The following is an 8,287-nucleotide window of genomic DNA, read 5'->3' as shown; positions in this document are numbered from 1 at the left end:
ATACTATATGACGTCGGCGACGCATCAAATTTAGAGTTTAAAAATTCTTACTTCATGAAGCATTGCCGGTTGTACGTTTAATCTAGAGCTACGAAAATTTGTACACATATGTAACAGGCTATGACCTACAAAAAACTCTTTTTGAACCATATGCTAAACCTCACAGGAAGTCCGCCATTTTGATTTATTTTGGAACGTGTTGCCATTTTTTTGGCCATTTCATTGGGGTCTTATTTTAACGAACTCCTCCTACAGTGTTTATCCGATCATCTTCAAACTTGGTGTGATTCATCTTAAGATGTTGAAGATGAAAAGTTATTGAAAGCTTTGTATTTCGTCGCACGCTGTTGTCATGGCATGCACTGTTTGCAAAGGAAAAAAAATATCCTTAAAGAAGCATTGCCAGTTGTACGAAGCAGCTAGAGCTACGAAAATTTGTAGACATATGTAACAGCCCAAGATGTACAAAAAAGTCTCTTGGTGCCCTGTGCTAAACCCAACAGGAAGTCCCCCAGGGGCCGGGCATCACATTTTAAGCTAAAAAACTCCTCTTTAGCAAAGCATACCCGGCTGTACGTTTCACCTAGAGTTACCAAAATTTGTAGAGGTATATAAGAGCCCTCGAGGTACAAAAAACTCTTTTTGAACCATATGCTAAACCTAACAGGATGTCCGCCATTTTTATTTACTTTGGAATGTGTTGCCATTTTTTGGGCCATTTCATAGGGGTCATATTTTAACGAACTCCTCCTACAGAGTTTATCCGATCATCTTCAAACTTGGTGTGACTCATCTTAAGATGTTGAGGATGAAAAGTTATTGAAAGCTCTTTATTTCGTCGCACGCTGTTGTCGTGGCATGCACTTTTTGCAAAGGAAAAAAATCCCTCTTAATGAAGCATTCCCAGTTGTACGAAGTAGCTAGAGCTACAAAAAATTGTAGACATATGTAACAGCCCACAGTGTACAAAAAAGTCTCTTGGTGCCATGTGCTAAACCCAACAGGAAGTCCCCTAGGGGCCGGGCATCACATTTTGAGCTAGAAAACTCCTCTTTAACGAAGCATTCCCGGTTGTACGTTTCACCTAGCGCGATGATAATTTGCAGGCATACATAAGAGCCCACGATGTACAAAAAAGTCTCTTGGAACCATGTGATAAACCAAACAGGAAGTCTGCCATTTTGATTTACGATGGGATTTGTTGCCATTTTTTGTGGCCTTTTTCAGTTGTCATATTTTAACGAACTCCTCGTACAAAGTTCATCCGACCGTCTTCAAACTTGGTGTGTTTCATCTTAAGATGTTTAAGATGCAAAGTTATCAAAAGTTTTTTATTTTGTCGCACGCTGCTGCTATAGCGATGCAGTTTGCCAAGTGAAGTGCTGCTTTGTTTTTTTATCTATACATGTGTGAAAACTTATGAAACTTTGCAAACACATCAGACTTGTCATGAACATGAATTTTTAGAGATTTATTGTGCAATTTGCAATAAATAGCGCCCTCTAGACATTTTTATGAAGTATTTCCGATTGTATGATTCTGCTAGATTTGTGAAAATTAGGACAGACCCCTATCAGCCTAATACCTACAAAAAAGTATTATGTAGCCATTTGCCAAACCAAAGAGGAAGTCCGCTATTTTGATTTTATTTTGGGAATTATACATCATTTTTGGCCTCTTTCATTAAACTTTGCACAGACAAGGCATGGAAAAAACTAACATTTTAAATGGTCCTTGTTCCATGTAACAGTACCCCAACGTGCCAGTACCCTGACGTGCAAGTAACCCAACGTTGTGCTCAATAGCGCCCTCTATGCATTTTTATGGAGCATTTCCAATTGTATGATTCAAGCGATACACAACTAAAGATGACTTGACCTAGATTTGTGAAAACTGGGAGGCATACCTATTAGCTTAAGACCTACAAAAAGTATTCTGTAGCCGTATGCTAAACCTAAAAGGAAGTCCGCCATTTTGAATTTATTTTGGGAATTGCACACCATATTTTGCGTTTTGATTAAACTTTGCACATACAAGGCTTGTCAAAAACATTTTAGATGGTCCTTGTCCTATTTGACAGTACCCCAACGTGCCAGTACCCCGACGTGCAAGTACCCCAACGTGGTCCGGGTTGCGAGGGCCCTTTATAGCTGCTCGCAGCTCTAGTTATTCTTCTTCTTCTTCTTCTTCTTTTTCTTTGTTATTATTCTTTTCCGCAAACAACCACATTTTTGAGGCACTAAACATGAACGAAAACTCACCAAACTTTACACGCAGATCGGGTCTGGCGAAAAATTTGATATTTTAAAGTCGCCATACATGATAACAGAAAAATGGCTCTGTAGCGCCACCTACATAGGTTTAACGGATCCCTGTCCCGCTACGATTGTCCTATGGCTACGAAAATTGTGTGGCACCTGTAGCACATCCAGATGAACAAAAACCTCTTTGATATGTGTACCCTAAAATAGACAGGAAGTGAGGTATGAGTATTTGAATGTCCAATTTTGGCCCATTTTTGCACATTTACAGGGGTCATACTTTTGCCCGCTTCTCCTACACGGTTAACCCGATTGACTTCAAACTTGGGCTGTACCATCTCAACACCTGGGACAACATCATGGTAAAAAATCTAAAGTTTTTGACATACTATATGACGGTGGCGGGGCATCACATTTACAGTTTCAAAATTCTTACTTAACGAAGCATTGCCGGTGGTACGTTTAATCTAGAGCTACGAAAATTGGTACACATATGTAACAGACTATAATCTACAAAAAAGCCTGTTGGTGCCATATGCTAAACCTAACAGGAAGTCCGCCAGAGGCGAGGCATCAAATTTTGTGTTTCAAAATTCTAACTTAATGAAGCATTCCCGGCTGTACATTTCACCTAGAGTTACCAATATTTGAAGACATATGTAACAGCCCTCAAGGTACAAAAAACTCTTTTTGAACCATATGCTAAACCGAACAGGAAGTCCGCCATTTTGATTTACTTTGGAACGTGTTGCCATTTTTTGGGCCATTTCATAGGGGTCTTATTTTAACGAACTCCTCCTACAGAGTTTATCCGATCATCTCCAAACTTGGTGTGATTCATCTTAAGATGTTGAAGATGAAAAGTTATTGAAAGCTTTTTATTTTGTCGCACGCTGTTGCCGTGGCATGCACAGTTTGCAAAGGAAAAAATTCCTTCTTAATGAAGCATTCCCAGTTGTACGAAGCAGCTAGAGCTACGAAAATTTGGAGACAAATGTAACAGCCCACGATGTACAAAAAAGTCTCTTGGTGCCATGTGCTAAACCCAACAGGAAGTCCCGTAGGGGCCGGGCATCACATTTTGAGCTAAAAAACTCCTCTTTAACGAAGCATTCCCGGTTGTACGTTTCACCTAGCGCTATGATAATTTAGAGGCATACATAAGAGCCCACGATGTACAAAAAAGTCTCTTGGAACCATGTGCTAAACCAAACAGGAAGTCCGCCATTTTGATTTATGATGGGATTTGTAGCCTTTTTTTGTGGCCTTTTTTAGGGGTCATATTTTAACTCCTCCTACAAAATTCATCCGACCGTGTTCAAACTTGGTGTGTTTCATCTTAAGATGTTTAAGATGCAAATTTATCGAAAGTTTTTTATTTTGTCGCACGCTGCTGCTATAGCGATGCATTGGTTGCCAAGTAAAGTGCTGCTTTGTTTTTTTTTATCTATACATGTGTGAAAACTCGTGAAACTTTGCACACACATCAGACTTGTCATTAACATGAATTTTTAGAGATTTCTTGTGCAATTTGCAATAAATCGCACCCTCTATACATTTTTTATGGAGCATTTCCGATTGGATGATTCAAGCGCGAAATAACTAAAGATGACTTGACTTGACCTAGATTTGTGAAAACTCAGAGGCATACCTATTATATTATTATTATTTTTTGTACCTTACAAGATTATCTCTTGTGCCACATTAAACCCCTTTGCAGGCCTGAGCCAAACCACGGTCCATACATTTGATACCACTGCTTTATTTCAATGGTCAAGTACTTCATAACCACACCTACTTATGCTTGTCCTTGCATATATAGTAGACAACAAAGAGCTCTTTCAACAAAAGACATTTCCATCTACAAAGTCATACAAGGTAAGGACTCTATAAATTCTGCAATCACTACACTTCTATTCCTAAATTATCACTTCAAATACCAACAATGGTTAATACAGCTACAAATTTCTTGTATGTTTATGAAGTATGATACTGTATTTATTTCTACTCCTTTGCTTTTCTACAGAACATGAACAAATCACCAAGCAAATTCTCTTTTGATAAAGACCCTCTAATCATCTCCATACGCAAAGATTGCCAACTTTTTTCCGTAAGTATACAATACATAAACTAAACAGGACAACTTTCTCAATCATATACAGTATGCCATACATATATGTATTAAGTTCTCATTTATTAACAGGTTTGTTAAAGGCACCTTTAGTGTGTTTTTCTGTTTGTAATGTTTCTCCACGAGCACGTCTAGCCATTGATATCATGTAGAACACATATGCTAACCTTTTAGAGACAATTGAAGCTTACTTGCACAGTAGCCACTATCTTAACCACTTAATTCACATGTCTACTTGACAACTTATTACATGTAGTGAAATGGTACTTTGTGCGTCTTATGCTTTTTTCTGAACACTGCTTTTCAACTCTTTCCTTAAAACCAATACATGCGGTACTGTTATACTGTATAAATATATATGTCCGTGTGTATATATTTGTATATTCTTTCAAATAAACTCGTTTTGACACACACAGCCATTGAGTAACATGCAACACGACCACAACGTTTTGCACCAACACGTTACACTTACATAACCATTTATGTACCTGTCGTATCCTTACTTTTATTCATCATTTCATCACACAATCCTAAAACATTGCTTTTTGACCCAGATGATTCAACTATACCATTTTTGCGTGTCTTATTACTTACTAGCTATATTATTTATTAACGGGCAAAAACTATGAATATAAGATCACCGTCAAATATTACGTCTGTAATATCCATATACAGTGCATTACATAATATGCATTTGTATTAAGACACTACCATGCTAAAAATATGCACACGACTGTTCTGTAAACTACACCTAAGACAACCAAACTTCACAGATCTAACATGATTCTTCATTCTTTTTTGTTCTACAGATGTATCAAATGCTGCCACACAGACAGAAGAAGCCACTGAGGACATGCACGAAGACGATGATCACAATATAACAGGACAGGTTAACCCCCCTGAAGTTTTAGCCCGCAGGTCAAAGCGTCCTAGGACTAATTCATCCATGGAGGTTACATTATCCTAAGACAGACTATGTGCTAACCCAAACTCTTTGACCCCAAGGGATTCATCTGTCCCAGAAAACTTTTACACTAAAGAGTTTATCTGTCCTAGGGCGCTGTTAACCCCAGGTTAAAGTGTTATTTAATCTGTCCTGTTACAACAGCTATACATAAACAGCTGCATTCCTCTCCTGTTCCATCTCTCGCACTTCTTTCATCTCTTTTTCTCCTCTACTTATACCTATGCTTGCTCATGTGCTTTTTTCCCCTTTAGATGATGTCATTGGTTAGCCTGCTTCAAAGCTACATTTTTTCTTGAATAACTGTCACACATTTACTGTTTGCTGGACCCTACAAAACTGTCACAATACTTCACTATGTCATGAATACATATGTGTTGCACAGCAACACCACATTAAGAGTCATCAAAAAGCTTTTTATTTGATCACACACCATCTCTGTGCCATGCAATGTTTTCAAATGAACAGATGCTGGTTTTGAATATCAAACGAGCGACTTTTCATGAAACTTTGCACACACATCAGAAAGTCCACACTTTTGCATTTATTTTGGGAATTGTGCATCATTTTTGGCCTTTTACTGCACCTTTTTACACACAAGGCACGGCAAATGCATTTCTATTTTCCATGGTCCTTATCTATTTAACAGTACCCCAACGTGCAAGTCCCCCGACTTGCATATACCCCAACGTGGCCCGGGTTGCGAGGGCCCTTTATAGCTGCTCGCAGCTCTAGTTAGGGCCCGAGCAGCGACCGCTGCGAGGTCCCTATTGTTTTTGTAAAAATTATTATTATTATTATTATTATTATTATTATTATTATTATTATTATTATTAGGGCCCGAGCAGCGACCGCTGCGAGGTCCCTATTGTTTTTGTAAAAATTATTATTATTATTATTATTATTATTATTATTATTATTAGGGCCCGAGCAGCGACCGCTGCGAGGTCCCTCTTGTTTTTGTAAGAATTATTATTATTCTTCTTCTTCTTCTTCTCCGTAAACGATCGCATTTTTGAGGGCCTAAACATTTACGAAAACTCACCAAACTTTGCAGTCTCTTCGGGCCCGGCGAAAAATTTGATATTATGTAGTTGTCATAACAACGCGACTCTATAGCGCCACCTAGCGTAGAAAAATAAAAACCAATCCCGGCCCGTTTGAGCTAGAGCTACGAAAATTGGCAGGCACGTGTAGCACTACGAGACGCACAAAAAAGTCAGTGGAAGCCATTTCCTAAAATGTACAGGAAGTGAGCTATGAATTTTTTAATGTCCAATTTTGGCCTATTTTGGCACATTCACTGTGGTCATGCTTTTTCCCCCTATGCAAACATTTTTCATCCCATTGACTTTAAACTTGGCATTTATCATCTCAAGACTTAAGAGAAAAACTAGGCAAAAAATCTTGCGTTTTCGAAATACTATATGACGGGGGCGGGGCATCAAATATTGCCTTTAAAATTTCATTTGTCCAGAAAGAGCAAATGCTGAATAACTCCCATGTACAAGCTCCAAAAAATCTCAAACTTCTCAGGCAACGTAATAGTCACGGCCTGAAAACACCTATATGAAAAAATTCAGTTATACATATAGCGCCACCTAGTGGTTACAATAAATGTCATACTTTACGTTTTTAGCTACTGTGCTGAGCTCGTTGAAGGGATCCAGTTGAAAATTGGTCAGAAAAGCCTTAAGATGTTGATGATGCCCCACACCGAATATTGTAACTTTTCGCCAAAGGGCGTGGCCGCTACGGTGACGCAAAGTCTGAAGATTTTTCGTGACAATAAAAGCTGCATGAACTTGACCGAGATGATCCTATCTTCTCAAAATTTCACACATTTGATGAGAGTCCAGCCCTAAATACATCTACGAACTTATATTTCATCTAACTGATAGCGCCACCTAGTGGCAATTTTTTTTCTTACGAATTTTCTTGTACATTTTTCTCCAAACACGTTAACTGGACCAACCTCATATTTGCTCAGATGGGGGTTTCGGCCTTCATGATGTCACAACACGAAGTTTGTGAGTTTTCGCGAATCGCTGTGGGCGTGGCTAAGCACTGTTCGCCAAGAAAACAACGCTAGTTTTGATAGTCTAAACATGCGCAGAAACTCATGAAACTTGGCACACACATCTGGCCTGGCAAAATGAGCAATATTTTATCATGTATTGTCCTATTTTTACAAAAATGACTCAATAGCGCCCCCTAGAAATCTTTAACGAAGCAGCCCCGATTGTACGTTTAAGCAAGATCTACGAAAATTTTTAGGTGTATGAGGGAGTCCAAGACCTACAAAAAAGTCTCTTGGACCCATGTGCTAAAATGAACAGGAAGTGAGCTATGAATTTTTGAATGTCCCATTTTTGACGATTTTTGCACATTTTCAGGGGGCATACTTTTGCCCACTTCTCCTACACATTTCATCCGACTGACTTTAGACTTGACCTGGACCATGTCAAGACCTGAGCCAACTACAGGCAGAAAAATCTTGACTTTTGGAAATACTATATGATGAGGGCGGGGCATCAAATTTTGTGTTTCGCACTGAAAAAGGATATGCTTAATAACTCCCCGGTACATGCTCCAAAAAATCCCAAACTTGACATGTATGTTTATAGTCAAAGCCTGAAGGTATCTCTATGACAAAATTCAGTTATATATGCAGCGCCACCTAGCCCTTCAGGCGTGAAAAAAAAATACCCCACATACGGTATTTTGTACAAAAAATGTCAACTCATTCTAAGTGTGATAACTCCCATGTTCAAGCTCCAAAAAATCTCAAACTTCTCAGGCAACGTAATAGTCACGGCCTGAAAGCATCTATATGATAAAATTCAGTTATACATATAGCGCCACCTAGTGGTAACAATAAATGTCATACTTTACGTTTTTAGCTACTGTGCCGAGCTCGTTGAAGGGATC

General features: G+C 38.7%; 1 long non-coding RNA gene across 1 annotated transcript; it reads left to right on the top strand.

The window, feature by feature from the left end:
* Positions 1 to 3,649: 3,649 nt before the first annotated feature.
* Positions 3,650 to 5,731, top strand: LOC144020977 (uncharacterized). The gene is made up of 3 exons (XR_013284016.1): positions 3,650 to 4,139; positions 4,288 to 4,371; positions 5,202 to 5,731. It is a non-coding gene; the product is annotated as an uncharacterized LOC144020977 (long non-coding RNA).
* The last annotated feature ends 2,556 nt before the right edge of the window (positions 5,732 to 8,287 follow it).

Source organism: Festucalex cinctus, chromosome 6 (genome assembly GCF_051991245.1).
Source record: "Festucalex cinctus isolate MCC-2025b chromosome 6, RoL_Fcin_1.0, whole genome shotgun sequence".
NCBI classification, from domain to species: Eukaryota; Metazoa; Chordata; class Actinopteri; order Syngnathiformes; family Syngnathidae; genus Festucalex; species Festucalex cinctus.
Note: the sequence above shows the minus strand (reverse complement) of the source record. Positions and strands in the feature narration are given on the sequence as shown.